At 45.7% G+C, this 15073-nt stretch overlaps 1 protein-coding gene across 4 annotated transcripts in view; it reads left to right on the forward strand.

Annotated features, from left to right (window-relative positions):
* Positions 1-15073, forward strand: part of SHROOM3 (shroom family member 3) — a 108226-nt gene that overhangs the window by 58889 nt on the left and 34264 nt on the right. The window contains exon 2 of one of the 4 annotated variants that reach the window (XM_074823421.1): positions 8249-8338. The exons of the other annotated variants lie outside the window; for them this stretch is intronic. The gene's annotated coding sequence lies outside the window, so the exon portion shown is untranslated. The remainder of the gene's footprint in view (positions 1-8248; positions 8339-15073) is intronic. 4 annotated transcript variants of the gene reach the window in all.

The raw sequence follows: 15073 nt of genomic DNA on the forward strand, positions 1-15073 counted from the left end.
TATCACCAGGCATACAAGCAAGCTGCACAGTGGGGATAAAGTGTATTGCCCTGAATGAACAATACGTAGAGCTCGGCTAAACTCCTGTAAACCAAGGGAGAGACAATGACAGTGTTTCCCTAATTCTTGTACCAGTTTTAGACAGGCCCTGACTCCACTCCAAAAGTAGGATTTCACAGCCTCCCGCTGTCTCAGCCATCCTGTCTGACAGCCTCCAGGATGGCACTGTCCCTCATTTTGACAGCGGCAATCAAGCAGAGAGGGGGTCACCCTTCTCCTGTCAGTGAAGCTGTCTCTCTCCTGTGGATGCAACAGGCATGTTCACTGAGGGTCATCTGTCCTGCGGGGGGACCAAGAAGGATGCAAACTGTTGATTTGCATGCTTGTCTTCATAAGCATTTCCCTTTTCTTGGCAAGTGTTGTGTGGAAAATAGATGATTCACTCCAAAGTACCCAAAGTTGCAAGAGGATATAAATATCTAAAACTTTGTGATACCCAAGTGGAAAGAAGAGACACATAAGAAAAGACTGTGTATGTTTGAAAGCGATGATTAGGGGGATTGTTACCAAGTTTAAATTGAGTGAAAAACTTGGCTAACCGTAGTGTGATGCATGCTTGCCTGTATTTAGATGAGAGCCACTTCTCTAATCCTTTACGTTCTAGTTGCACCAGTGCTTGAATTAGTGGCACTGTCCTTTGGGTTTAAAGAAACATGAAGAATTTCAATCATCAGTTGTTCTTCACAGAAGAGGGTTGGGTGGGGTTTTTTGATGTAGTGGTAGCTGCTGTATCGGCTCAGTTCTAGTAGTAGGGAGGAAGATCAGAAGGGTAAATTTGTGCCTTTGAAAGAAATCTGATGAAAATGAAACCAGCTCACTTCACCCTGCTTAGATTTCATCATGTTGTGACTTCAGAATGCCTTTAGCATCCTGGCAACAGGGACAAAGATTTGAGAAATGTCCAAAAGTTAAAAGGACACAGTTCCTATGGATTATCAGTGTATCTGCTTTTTTTTAAAAAAATCTCATCTTTGCTATTCTTTCAGTAACTTAAACCGACATTGAAGAAAAGTATTTGGGCAGACAATAAAAATAGCCAGGCCAAGTGCTCTCCAGCAGTGACCTGATCCCGTCTCGTGTGTTACAGAGGGCACAGATTCCTTTGCAGTTACAAACAGGCTCCAGGCTGGAGACAGACTCCATTTCAGACTAATTTGAGTGAAGTACGTGATGATAACTGATGGCCAGTGCACAGTACAGTTATAGTGGGGACAGGGCCCCCTGTGCGAGATGGCTGCATCCTAATCGTGCTATGGCAGCTTAAGTTTCCCTGGATAGATGGGAGCAAATATGTGCCATGAGGCATAGCTCTAAAAACTAAGCTACAGCCCTGATGGAAGGATCAAGCCTGGAGTGTATTTGTCTTAATACTGTATTTTCCCATCTAGACAGGGAGAAGGAAACCATATTGTTACGCAGCTCACAAGTTCTTCTTAAGTGGTTTTCCCAGCAATTTGTCTGTTAAGGGTATGTATTGGTCCTGGCTGCTCCAAGCAGATTATTAGATCCCAGGTGCAGAGGACAAGGAATAGAGTAGCAAGCATTAAAGAGAAACAAAAAAATGCAGGGGTAAAAGGAGGCCTAGCAACAACATATCAACAAATGCCAAATTTTGCTTGTATCTCAAGCAAGGGGCAAATACAAATCCAAATACCTTCACTGAGGTACATCAGTCAAAAGACCTGGCACCATCACTGTGTTTCACCCATTATGAACTCCTTTTTGTGATGAGGTGCAGAGGAAAGCTGGGTCTGTGTCTGGGCTCTGGCACAGGCACCTTCAGCAGAGTCATCTGGCAGAAGTTAAGCTGGTCTGGTTCCCTTCCCTGGTTTGCCGTGCAGCTGCACGCGGTGCTGTTAGCACACTCAACAAGATGGTGTATACCACCACCCAGGGGCAGGAATGGTCTGCAAGGAGAAGGAGAAGCTGCGACATTTGAAGTGGCTCTTGCAGCCAAGGAGTTTGCCTTGTGAAATCATCGTTTTATTTGTTTGTCTTCCTGTGCAGACAACTTTTGCCTGGCAGCTCTTTTACTCCATGGTAATTTGAGTGCTTAATGCACTGCGGTCCAGACCTTAGGACGGTGCTGCTCTGCATCAGGGAAGAGAGCGGTTAAGCCAGCAAAGCCTCTCTGGGCCAGAGAGAGGTGTTAAGAGGTAGATAGAAAGAAAAAGATTTTATGGCGTCCGGTGGCTTTGCTGTGAAGGATGCCAAACCTTCAGGCTGGAAACTGTGGGCTATCACTGTGCGAAGCAAAAAAGGAGCTTAGTTTCTAAGTGGCTAATGAGTTTACTACCTTGTTTCTGTCAAGGGTTTTGCAGGGGTGATGCTGATTAATGTCATGTCCTTTCCCCAAGGCTATCCCCTTCCTCTTCCAACTCACCAGGCTCAGTCTGACACCATTTATTAGGCTACTTGTCCCTGATTTGTGAGGAATAAATATTGACACTGATGGCTGCTTAATAGGATTTGGGTTTGCCGTTCGCTCTGTGAAAGAGTTTGGCACTTCTCACTCAAATGACAATTTGTGTTTGGGCCTGGCTCCACCAAGACTTAATTTTGGAGAGTTTTTTCTTTAATGAGGATGGTCATAACATGTCCTGTGTATGAGGAGAGGCTGAGATAACGGATATGTATTGCTCCCCTTTTTCCTATTGCCAAGCAGAGCAGAGGTTTCCAGACTGTGACTACAGATCACTGCATGTCCCTAGCAAAGATGCAGCTTCCTTTGAGAAGGTGCTCGGTTCACATTGGTGAATAATAATTTACATGTGAGCTGTCTTTTGTTAACCTGTAAATGGCATCCTTCGGCTTAGCTGTGGAAGACCTCAAGTCACGCTGCCAGTTGGTGCCACAGTGGGTGGACATCTCCTCTGTGCTTTCTTAATGTGCTTGGAGCTGCTCTAAGAAAAGCAGTTCATACTGTTTCAAACAGAGTGGTTTTGGGTGAATTTTTAATATGTGTCTTAAGTGTCTTGTGAGGAAAGTCCCATTAAAAGCTGATAGGCATTTGGGCTAAGTCAGGTTTTCCAGGTTTCCCAAGAGCTGTGAAACATTCTTTATCTACAGAGTAGCGCCCTCACGTTTCTGGGCACCCAGCAGGATTTGAGACATCTTCCTGGAAATCAAAGCCATATGCTGATCTGTGGTGTAATTTCTCGTAACTGCTCCTGGAGGTGCTTTACCCCATTGGTACTGAAGGGCGATATCACTGGGGAAGACTCTGACCTCATCCAGGTGAGTGAGTGAGCTTCCCCTGGTCTCCACAGGTGCTAATCCAGCCCTGAAGTGCATGCAGTAGAACATCCCAAGTCCTAACTTCAGATCTTGCTTTGAGCCCAAGGACTGATCTGAGTCTGGACCCAGGATCGTCGGACCAAAACACAGTAGACAAGGTGGTGGGGAAGAGTTTTCCTGTTGGCAGGGCACATAGAAGAGCTCCAAGACATAGGGCTGTGTACAGGAAAGATGCTTGTAGTATCTTTTCAGCAGGAGGCAGGCAGAGGTCTATTTATGCTTCTAAATGGCCCAAAATTTCTACATTGCCCAGTCCTCTGTTTGAAAGAAAAACATTCATGACTTCTTCACTCTTAGCAGTTGTTCATGTATCAGTGATGATGTTACTAATCCCATTTCTAATGTAGGCTGTATAAGACTTCATTATGCAGGCAGAGACAAGTTAACTCTTTACTTAGCTGTGCCATGCAAAGACAGGCAGCATCCCACCAGGGGCTGAGACCCAGCTGCTGGCAACTGCGAAGATTTTTGTGGCTCTGGTGTTAGTTTCTCATCCATCTCTGTTTGGTGCTGATCATGAGACTCGAGACCACTTGTCTTTTCCACCCTTACAATGCTTCCCCAGCCCGCCGAAACTGGAATAATTGCTTTATTGTTGCTTATAGTCCTCCCTATTCTTCACCTCCCTCCTGCTTCTTTTTTTAAAATTAGCTGCTTTGTGCATGTCCCCCGGGCGTACCCCTCACTGCTTGTGGCAGGAATGTGCGGTGGGGTGGCAGGGCCGCCTTTCCTGCACCGTGGGCACTGGGCTCAGGGTGGCTGGTCCCACACTGCCCCACACTCCAGCTGGCTTCGCAGGGCAGGGGTAGGTGGCCGGCCCTTGCCTTTGTTGAAGGAGCCACAGGTGCTGGGGGCCTCTGTCACTGCTGGGAGGGAGTGGAGTCAGGAAGGCCGGTTCCTCCTTTGAGGTGGTTTGTGTGAGCACAGTGGGGATGCACTGAGGCGTAGCGCCAGGCAAGAGGGGCCACGGGTTCCTCTCTCATCATCTGGTGTGTCTTGTCATGGCTGCAGTCCTCATCCTTTCCCAAACTCCTGTCAGATAGCTCTCATCTCTGGCAGATGCTAAAAATAATTTGAGTGACAAACAGGTATTTATTTATTTTTTAGCTTAGCAGCCAGCATTTCTATATCTCGCCTTGGGCACTCTCATCGAAAGTCAGAGAATCACAAAATGTTCAGAGGGCAGAGCCTTAGCTTGGGCACGCTGTTGTAACTCAAGTGGCTTCACTTCCATGGGCTTTGCTGCCCACATTGATTTTTAGCTGCATTTATGGCTGAAACTATAAAAAAGCTGTGATATCACTGCTGCAGGGGTCGGTAACCACAGCAAACTCCCTGAACTCTTTAAAAATAAAAGTGCAAGGAGGTGATCAGCCAGATTGCAACTCTGCTGTATTCAGCACGCTTTAGTTTGCTCCATGCTTATACCATGCTCTGTGGACTCTGTATGTACCTGAAAAGCTCAAGTCTTTCTGCTGTTGCCAGGCTATTTTTGTGCCCTCCCTAGACCAGTACATTGGTTTTCCACTGGACCTGTCCAGTTAACATGGTGCAGAGGAGTTATGATGAACCAACGATAGCATTTTTTACCTCAGAGGTGGATGGACAACTGACAGGCATAGCTGGGTTCTATAGTAACTGTATTTTTCTCTTTGTTTTTCTATACAGTCCCTGAGAGCTACAAGTCTCTAACTCTGTGCAAAATGATGCTGCAGGTGCTGCAGAGATTGTTTTGTAAAGCAGCTGACCAAATCCTTATCTCCTTACTCAATCTATATTCATTTCTCACTTGAGCAGATCTTCTGCTGAAGTCCTGAAGAAGTAAATGGGTGCTGTGTTGAGTAAGAGATTCAGGAATTTGTTCAGGAAGAGGTGGGTGAGTGGGATGGAGAAACAGCTCATAAGAAGTAGCTCATATTCTGGGGATTAGGCATTGCTACACCCATGAAGGTGATTTAAACCTGTAAAATGCACCCCACCCCTCAAGTTACTGCAATTAAAATCTGGCATACCAGGAAACACTGCAAAATAATCAGATTAGAAAGCAGAGACAACTCAGCTGCAGACTTGAGTCAGTTCTTGATGCTGAATGTCCACCATGCCTGTGACAAATGTGAATACAGGGCTTTCTTCTGCCCCCTCAGAATAGTGCTCAGATTATCACTCACTCAGTACCAACCACTGAGACCAATTTTTTCAAAAAACAGCTGAACTACTGTTCTAGCACGTCAGTAGCATTCATATTCTCAGAGGAGAGCTGCTAGGGTGAAATTTCAGGATATGTTCCTTAAAGTCCAATGCATATGCAGTCCAGGAAGGGAGATCCAGCTGTGCTGGCAGAAGAGATTAGTGCCCTCACATGCTCATCAGTGCCAGAGATCTCATCCATCTGCCACTGGAGCAGTTCCTGTAAGCACTCCCTTAATCTTTAGCTTTAAACCATTTAAATTGCTGGTCTGAACTGACCTAGTTTGTTTTGCCTTTAACATATTAGGAAATGCTCACACAAACCACTGCACCAGCAGATCAAGTCTGGCCCCAGCTCGTATGTGCTGTTAGAAAAGGTTCCCAGTGAGGGCTAGTCTTGCCTTTGAGGTCTCAGGTCTGCAACCCATGGCCAGGTCCCAGATGGGACACGTCTTGCCTGACATTCAGACCCCTCCTTAGGACGGTCCTTTTGTATCTGGAAAATATCACTGTTCTGAAGGGTGAGTGTAAAAAGAGTAATTCTGTAAAAAGAGTATCTTCTGCTTATTGAGTGTCTCTCTGTGAACATAACTATTTTTTCAGCATGGAGGGTTTGTATTCTTTTCCCATCGAATCGTTTGAATTCTGTAATCCTGAAATGAAAACCAGTCCTTATTTTATATGTTTGACTTTTGCTTACTTCTTACAGTTACCTTTCTTTGTAGGAGCTGCAATTATTTTTTTTTCATTTACACTTGTCCTTTAGAGCCGGCTTGTGCTTTGTTTTGTGTTACGTAAGAAAAGTTAAATGTTGTAACTTATACAGAATGACTTTGTTGGGATACCCCAAAACCTGTAAAGGTAACACTGTTTTACCAGTGTTCTGTAGTCATGGTCCTTAAAGGGACAGATGTGTTAATGATCTTCCTGCTTGCGTGAGCTGTGTAGTACATTGTCTTCATTTCGGGCACCTCAACTAACAGATCTGAGCACTTTTGCACCTCAGGGATAGTTGATCTTAATCTTTTATGGCCAGGTCTGAAAGACTGTTCCTAGTGGCCTCCTGGTCCTGAACCAACCGTGAAGAAGGGTGGCACTGATTCCCCAAGTAAATCCCACAGCATCCTCAAAGGCCAGTGTGACTTGATGTTTCTGAAGAAACTCAAGAGATTTTCAATAATGGTCAAGACCAAGTCTATAGATACTTCTGTTAGTCCTGGGGTAGAATAGAATGAAAATGTCATTTACCTGTATTTTTACTTTTGTTTTGACACAATAAGTAGGTAGACCTGTTTTCCAAGGGGGTTAAAACTCTCTGAGAACAAGGTGCAGGAAAACATTTCACTTACAAGTAGAGTCAGGATGCAGGGCACATTGCACCCCACTTTTTGTGGTGGTACCGTTGGACAGACCATGGCAGTTGTAACCTCTCAAGTCTCACCTCCTGAGAAGGTGAGATCTCCCCTGAGCAGGCAGAATGCTGCTCAGGTTGATACTAATTTACACCAGCTGAAGATGAGAGTCCTTTACTCCCATTGAATTATATCCCAAAGTACTACTTTAGAGAATTAATCCATGATCCTGGAAAGATTTGGGTCAGAGCTGCACAGAGCACGCTTTACTCGTGTGGGAACACCAGTAGGCTGGAAGGGCTCCTTGAGCTTGGTGGGTAAAGCAAAATCATGGCCAGTGGCCAATGCACCTTGTGCACAGACAGCAGGAAAAGCCCGGCTATGCACAGAGTTGGTGCTGTGGCACTGGGTATTTTATAGGAATTACTATAGGAATTATTATTCCTGTAATAAAAGGAATGACCTTTTATTTTATACCAGTGTGTACAACCCAGGAATGGTGGGCTCCAGTGCCTGAACAGGCAGGCTCTCTGGGTGGTACTGTGGCACAAACAGTAAGCTATAATTGAGTATAACTGTAAACTTTTATTAGAAAAAGCCAGGATTTGACTAGAGATAAAAGGTAATTTCTCAGCCTTACAGGTTCTTCCTTCCAGCTAGGGTCCAGGTCTTTTTTGGCAGGACCAGGCAGGGAGCCATGCACTCTGACCGCTGGCTCAGCAGCACAAGAAAAGACTCCGGTCTTCAGGGCTGCATGCCCAGCTGCCTGCCTGCACGCTGAATTCACATGCACTGTCTGCAGGCAAACTACTCATGCAAAGCAGGGGAAGGCCCACATTTCAGAAAGCGATGATTTAGGGTGTCTTTAAAAGGGTGGCAGTCTCTGGGGTCGAGGTCTGGGTGCAGTGGAATGCTTATTGTCAAACCTGAAGACCAAAGCAAATGCTACATATTGTGAACCCAAATGCAGCTGGCACAAACCAAAAATGTGCATGTGAGTGCCTTTCTAAGTACCCAGTAATCCTCCAGGGCAAAACGAGGATTAGGTCTCTCTCACAGACAAAGAGGGAGTTCATTTTCTCAAAGATCCCTTGGCCAATACCAAATGAAGTGAGGAACCCAAATGAATGCGAATACTCCTTTCAGATCTCTGCTTGCAAACAGGTATGGCGCCGAAGCAGCTTGTTTGTGCGTTTGTGGAGTCTGTGCAAACACAGCGCAGCCAGATTGTGGGATTGAGGTCAGGTCAAATAAAACCCATCCAATCTCAGAGAAAAGGGAAAGCCAGAAAGACACTGGACAAGTAGAACTAGATGGTATTGCACAGTCAAAATGCGGTCTCCTTTCTCCAGGTTTTTTCTCAGTGGACCTGAAGGTCAGTGGTCATTGAAGCTGTTTAAGTTGGAGTTGCATAAGTGAAGAGCCCTCCTAGAAGGAAAGCTGTGAGTCTGAATTAATTACAAGTGACTTCTGAACCTCTGTGTTTCTTTGCCCTGAAATACCACGTGCTTGGCATGACCGCATAGGAGCCATTAGACTGAAAGTGATGGGTGCTTGAACGTAGATATATCCATCTAAAATTTGCCATCCCAAGACAGCTCCGTAATTTCTTAGCCCTTTAATTTGCCTTCAAGCAATGACCTGTGGATTTAGAAAAGCACAAGCTGCCTCTGCACTGTTCCTGGAAAATGTTTTCTTTTCCCTTTTGGTGATTGGCTTATGGCATGCAGATCAGCTGTAGTAATCCTGCCTTAACAGTTACCAGCATGGATGTGCCTGTGATGCATACGAAAAAATTAGTCCTGTTCCTTAGAAGCTGCAGCAGTTTTGCATTATGTGGGTTTTTTCCCTGAGCTTTACTGAACCATCTGAATCTAAGACATGGATATTATTGTTTCTACTTGCAACTTGGATCTTGCTACAGAACTCTGGGAAGAATAGCTAGTTCGGCCCCAAGATTTGTGTGCTCAGTGAGCCTCACTGAGATTTCAAAACCTGTCTTGCTCTGCCATTAAGATGAAAAAGTCCTTCCAGGGGTTTCCACAGGTGGAGCCTGTTGCATTTTGAAGTGTCCATGAAATGGCCTTGCATTCCTCATCTGCCTTATTAGACTGTGGACTTGAACCTGGCTCTTCCCCCTCTCAGGTGAGTGTCCTAAGTGGCAGGCTAGAGATTTTACTCAAGAACTGAGAGACTTTTCCCAGCAAAAGCTTTAGTCCAAACTGCATCCCCTCCAAGGAGAAGTTTCAGTTCAATTTATGAGATTTTTTCTGACTAAAAAATTGTTTTGTCCACGTATTTCCAGCTGATCCTGGCTCTTTATCAGGATCAGGGGTCCCGTGAGCACAGATTAACAAACCTGTGCGGACGTTGCTGCTACCAGCTAAGACCCACATGTGCTCTGTCCAGGAGAGGAGCTGGGCTTTTGTGCTCTGATACACAGGGCACTTCCACTTCATCCAAAGGATATTCTGTGAGCGTAACAGATATGTGGATTACAGGCTATTTCTGGACCAGGCACAGGAGGTAACAAAATAAAAAATACGTAAGCAATCCAGTCTTTTCACTTCAGGCGGAGCAGGAGGATCTGCAAAGCAGCATGCCCACTGATGGGTGCCATGTCGGTGCCCACGATGAACACGGTCTCTCTCTCCCCTTCTGCAACCCTGCCCCAGGGGAGCCCTCTCCTTAACAGCATGGAGGAGGCAGGAAGGCTTTCTGTTCGCCAAGAGATGAGGGACTGTTGTGGAGGCAGAATTTTCATTCACAAGGAGATGTAATTCCAGGTTATCAGCTGCTGAGAGCTTGCCTGTAGGCTGCAGGATGTGGATAGCCAGAGGTGAAGCTGCCGAACTCTCCTTATGTCATTTGGCTGAGCTGCGGATCTCAGGATGCCCTGTGACATTGTGTAACATGGGGTGCTATGAGGATAAAACATCAGCCCTAACTCCATCTCCCTCCCTGCAGGGTTGTCAGAGCCGAGTTCTGCTTTGTTGCTGCTGCTTATTTTTGTGTCCGTGCTGTGCGGTTGGCTGTTTCTGTAGTGAAGGAGGGTTGCCTCTAACGTTCTGATTTAAGACAAAGGGAAAAAATATCAGGAAGTGCCTACAAATCACTGTAGAACTTTGAAGAGGAGTTCCTTGCTTTAATCTCAATTTCAGAATCATCAGCGTGTGAGCAGTTATTTTTCTAGGAAAGCTTTTAATTCTGATAGTGGTTGTAAACACTCCTGTTGATCCTGAATGGTTTAAAAATCAGAATTTAAGCTCCATCCTCTCTTCTAGGAATAATACTGGGCTTAGGAGTAATGAGACATTAAAAATGACTAAACCTATTAACATTTAGGGGTTTGATCCTCTGGGACTTAGGTCTTCTATTACCGTGGCAGCAAACCTGGTGTTAGGTTAAAATAAGTAATCGTGTCTCCGAGAGGTGCAACCATTAGAAAAATACCCATTTTGGAAAATTTAAAAATAAAACTGTAATCATTTTTAAACACAGTTCCAGGTGCTGTTTATGGATGATGTCAGCCGTATCCTAGACTCATACCTGGAACTACAGACAGCTAAGCAGAAAAGCAGAGTACAGGATGGTAGTGCAGACAGAAGAAGTGTAATGCTGATGTGCTGGAAAACAAATGCTATGAGCAGATAAAACTTCAGAAGTTTGGTTTTGTACAGCTTCCCTGTATAAAATCTCTCTCCTCTGGGAATTGTAGACCAGCAGCTGAGCTCACACCGCAGCGTTTCCTCAATGAGAGCAATAATTTATGCTACTTCTATTACTCAGGGAGCTATTTTCATGAAACAAGGAGTTTAATTCATTGAGAATAATATCTCTGCAGACCCTGGCTGAAATTGATCAGCTGGTTCAGGCATAATTGTTGGGGGATCTGCTGGGCAGAGGTGCACACCCCCAATTATTGTCTAGGCTTCATTTAGGAAACCAGTCTGTACTGGAATGTGAAGATTATAAATAAGGATAAGGAAGACCAAAGAAAATGAGAAAGAAGAGCCAAGAGCCTAAAAGGTTAAGATAAATGCTATGAAACTTTTCAAGTATGCAGGTAACAGGAGGTCAGTGCAGGAGGAGATAAGGTGGCCAGAGGAGATCAGTTGTCTGTGGTCAGAAGCAGAGAATCTTCCTAAAAGAGTGCATGAGTTCTGCAGGGATTGTGGCGGCTTGGGAAGAACATGAGACATCAGATGACAGCAACAGGCAAACCAGTTGTGTAGGGGAGTTGATTAATATAAAATAAGGCCACTCATGCTTTCTTGAAGAGCTCTGAAGAGGGTGGTGAAGAATAAGGAAACATTTTGCAGATGTCTGCTTCAGAAAAGGCAGTGCTGGATGTGCAGAGAAGATGCTGCCGCATGGGTCAGGAGATGCTGCCTCTTTCTTCTGGTGGCTGATGCTCTCTGCACAAGGCAGAGGCAATGAAGCTGTGGGGCAATCAAACTTCTGAGGAGCAGGCTTTTCTTAAAAAAAGGCTTAAATCTGTACTACAGTGTTCTTTTGCTGTTGGTTGAGCAAGCATCAAGAAAAAATTCCTAACAGGCCATATTTTTAGATGAGGGAAAAGCTGAACAGTGTCTTTGTACAGCTACTCATTAACATGTGTGGTATTAAATACCAAAGGCACCACGGAAGCAGCAAGTATAAATAACAATTCATAATTAAACACAAACTTTGCAGAAAAGGAAAGATTTCAGAGGTAGCTGCCAGCTTCAGGTGGGAGGTAGAGGAGTTTTAAATAGACTGCACTAGGTTTCCTGTCTCCCACTTGCAAGCTTTAGAAACAATGTGATAACAAAAAGAACTGCAAGCCACTCCTTGCCACGGATACTTTTTAGCTATGCAATTGTGAGGCACTTCGCAACATCCCCGAAATAAAACCCAGCCCCAACCTTAAAGAGCATCTCAGCAGGCTGGGTGCTGTTGCAGAGAGCCATCAGGCTGTGCCGTCCTGGGGACAGCTCAAGCTTTAGGAAAACAGTTGCTCTAAGGAGAAGGCGTGGGTTGCGACAGTCAAGACTCAAGGTAGGCCCTCAACGTCTTTGCACTAGAGTGACTGCTTCCATGTTACAGTTGAAGAAATATCTTTATAGAGATTAGCACGCTCCTGATCGTTAGACTGGGCTGCATTAGAAAATGATTTAGAAATGTCTTAGAAAATCTTCTGGCATAAGCAGTCAGGTTGCTTGACTGAGTGTGAGGCAGGAAGCTGCAAGGGGAGGAAAGGTGCTGGGTTTATGGGTCCTGTTTGGGGGAGGTCTCTACCTCTGCAGCTGCAGCCCTGATGCTGCCCTCAGGTATTTTTCCTGCTCAGCCAGCTGTGCTCTCGCTGGAGGCACCCCTGCATGGGTATCGTCCTCTTTGGCAAAGTGCCCGGTGGTGGCTGCTGCTGAAGAGCTGCTGTGCTCCATCCCTGATGTGTGTGTGCTTCACTGGTGGAAGGATCCTCATGTCTTGTGTTCCCCACTGGGCTTGATTAATGGTCTTATTTATAGGCTGGCTAATTAGTTTTCAATGTCTTATTGAGCCCGCCGTTCCACACAGAGCTCAGTAATTATAGTTTTTTAAGAGGCTCGGGAAAAACTCCGTTGCATTTCCTTCTTACCCCTGAACAACAACCCCAGAGCCCATGCAGACACTAATTAACGTTTCTTTGTCTCTGTGAGGTAAACCTCAAAGTTATGCATGCTGGCAAGCATGGGTTTCTCACTGTGCGAGGGGGAACACCCAAGCTGCTTACCCTCCCGCTGCTTGTAGCTGCCAATTGTGAGGGTCGGATCTGTGTGGATCCATATGGGAATGCTTGGAAGTGACTTACTCACAAAGCTCTGCTCGCAGCTTAGTTTAGTCTGTGTTGTCTCTTGCTTTCTTCACATGCTTCGAAAGCTGTATTTTTTTTAAAAAAAAAAAGACCCTAAGTGCTGAAAGATCACTAGGCTGTGGTGACCGGGAAGCTGTAGGCGCTTACTGCCTTATATCAGTTTCTCAGGCTGCTGATTATTCTTTTTAATGTATTTGGCACAGGGGCAATTTCCCTGTCCTAAATATTGTTACTGGCTACTTCGGAGATAGCTGACCAGAGAGAAGACATGAGCAGCTTTACTCACTTGCAGGAGTACAGCTGTTGTGTAGCCTCTGAGAGCCAAAGTCTGCTATTTAGAAAATGAATAGGGAAGTTACAACTGAGCACTGCTGGAGGTGTGTTAGGAAAGTTCATTGCTGATCCGAGGCATCTCCTATGAACATGGCAATGATCTTCTTTTACTGTGTCAGTATCTGCTTTCAAACAGGCTGAAACAGCACTCTGAGAACTGTCTTAGAGAAATGGCCTTGACTTTGTAAGTGTCTTGGTGTTGTGATGAGGGTTATAGTGCCGCGGCAGTTGGCAGCACGTTGGGACATCCAGGTGCCTTTTCCAGAAGGGCCCAGCACCATCATTGCCCCTCCAAATCAGCAGGAGCCACAGGCATTGGCAACTCTGCATATAAGGCTGCTAGGCCAGCCTCCAGTAGCAACCCACCAGTTCTGACTTGTGCAAGGGTTACCCTGAATCAGGAAGGTATGGTCACAGCCAAGTGCCTGTTCTCCCCTTTACACTAAGGTAGTGTCACCCCAACATGGTACTGCCTGTGAAGGATCTTCAGGTAAACTCTACCTGTTCTTCATGGTCCCGTTAGCAAACTAGAGAGGTATAAGGGGTGGTAGTTCCCTGTGTGGGAAAGGAGGCCTGAGTAGGGAGGTCAGGATTTGCCCCAGAGTTAAGACAAGTGCCTCTGCTGACATCCTTTCCCCTCTAATGGGATCCTGCCACGGTGCTGTCAGTGAAACACCTCATTAGGCTTCAGCATGATATGCAGCAGCCTCGCTGCAAATTTGAGCTGTGTTTAAAACGCTCCCAGGGGCTTTGTGGGGCCCCTTGTCACAGAAATCTCTCAGGGGCAGTGTTGTGGGGGCAGAAGTGCCATTCTTTGTGGCTGGGACCATCTCTCTGGTGTTTCCATACAAAGCCTTAAACAGAGGAATTTGTCCTCTAAACACAACAGCTAGAAATATATTTTACTTAGAAAATTGTATACCCATTTGTATATAAATTGTTTATGTACAATCTTTTAAATCCTCATCTGTAGCAAGCTTTTGTCCTTTTTCTATCTTGCAGTGAAATCTCCTCTAAAAATTAGTAGTTTTTCATAGTAAACTTGGTAAGCAGAGAGAATTGAAGCAGTTAACAATATTGGCACTTCACAGAGCTGCAGTAAAGGAGGTTTTGCTCCTGGTATATAGCAAGGCTGGTACAGGAGCAGGGAGGGGGATCCTTCTAATTTGATGAGAGGCTTGACATCATCTCAGAGGAGAGGGCTGCAGAGACAAAACAGAACGGGATTTGGCACATGGAAAGAAAAGGCAACTAAGGCAAGATTTGGGGTAAAATTTGGATGAAGATAAGCAGGGCAAGCAAAAAGGCCGTTCCGGACCAGTCGCTTTCCCTAATCTAGGTGAAAGTGCTACTGCGCTTCCCTGGTATATCTCATCCGCAATGTGAGGCTTAACATTCCTGCCTGGCACGTGGGGGCTTGGAGAGGGAGCGTGGGGGAGGACCGAGCCGGACACAAAGACGGCTGGCCTCTCACCGGAATGGCATCCAAGCCATCTCAGCTATCCAAAGCCCCAGATGCCGACATGTGCGCTCAGCCTGCAGCCTGCTAAGCACACAACAAGAGGCAATTACAGCACACCTCGGGCCACGGCCTGCTGTGGGCGAGGGGGGCGCGGAGGGGGTCCTTTCAGACGCGCTTTTATTCAGCGTGGGGGTTCCTTGAGCGGGCAGAAATTTAAAATCTCTCCCGCGTTTCAGTGTTAAAAATGGAAGCAAGTGGGAATACTAGATAGTTTCAGGCTCCCCTGTGCTTGGGGGAAGGAAGGAGCTGAAGTGATGGTTGCACAATGTTTGTGTGACTTCTGCACGCATATGATGAAGCAGGGTAAATATCTGTTTGGTAATTTTGTGGAAATATCAGTAGAGAGAGGGGATAGGCTTCTCTTTCTTGCTCTCACTGTGTGGACCTTTCTCTTAGCTTTTTTCTTGTGTGTTCAGAGCATTCTCTGAGCTCTCATGAGGTGGGAAGGGCATATCCCACAGTGGAACCCCTGAACTCCACACTTAG

Source organism: Strix aluco, chromosome 4 (assembly GCF_031877795.1).
Source record: "Strix aluco isolate bStrAlu1 chromosome 4, bStrAlu1.hap1, whole genome shotgun sequence".
NCBI classification, from domain to species: domain Eukaryota; kingdom Metazoa; phylum Chordata; class Aves; order Strigiformes; family Strigidae; genus Strix; species Strix aluco.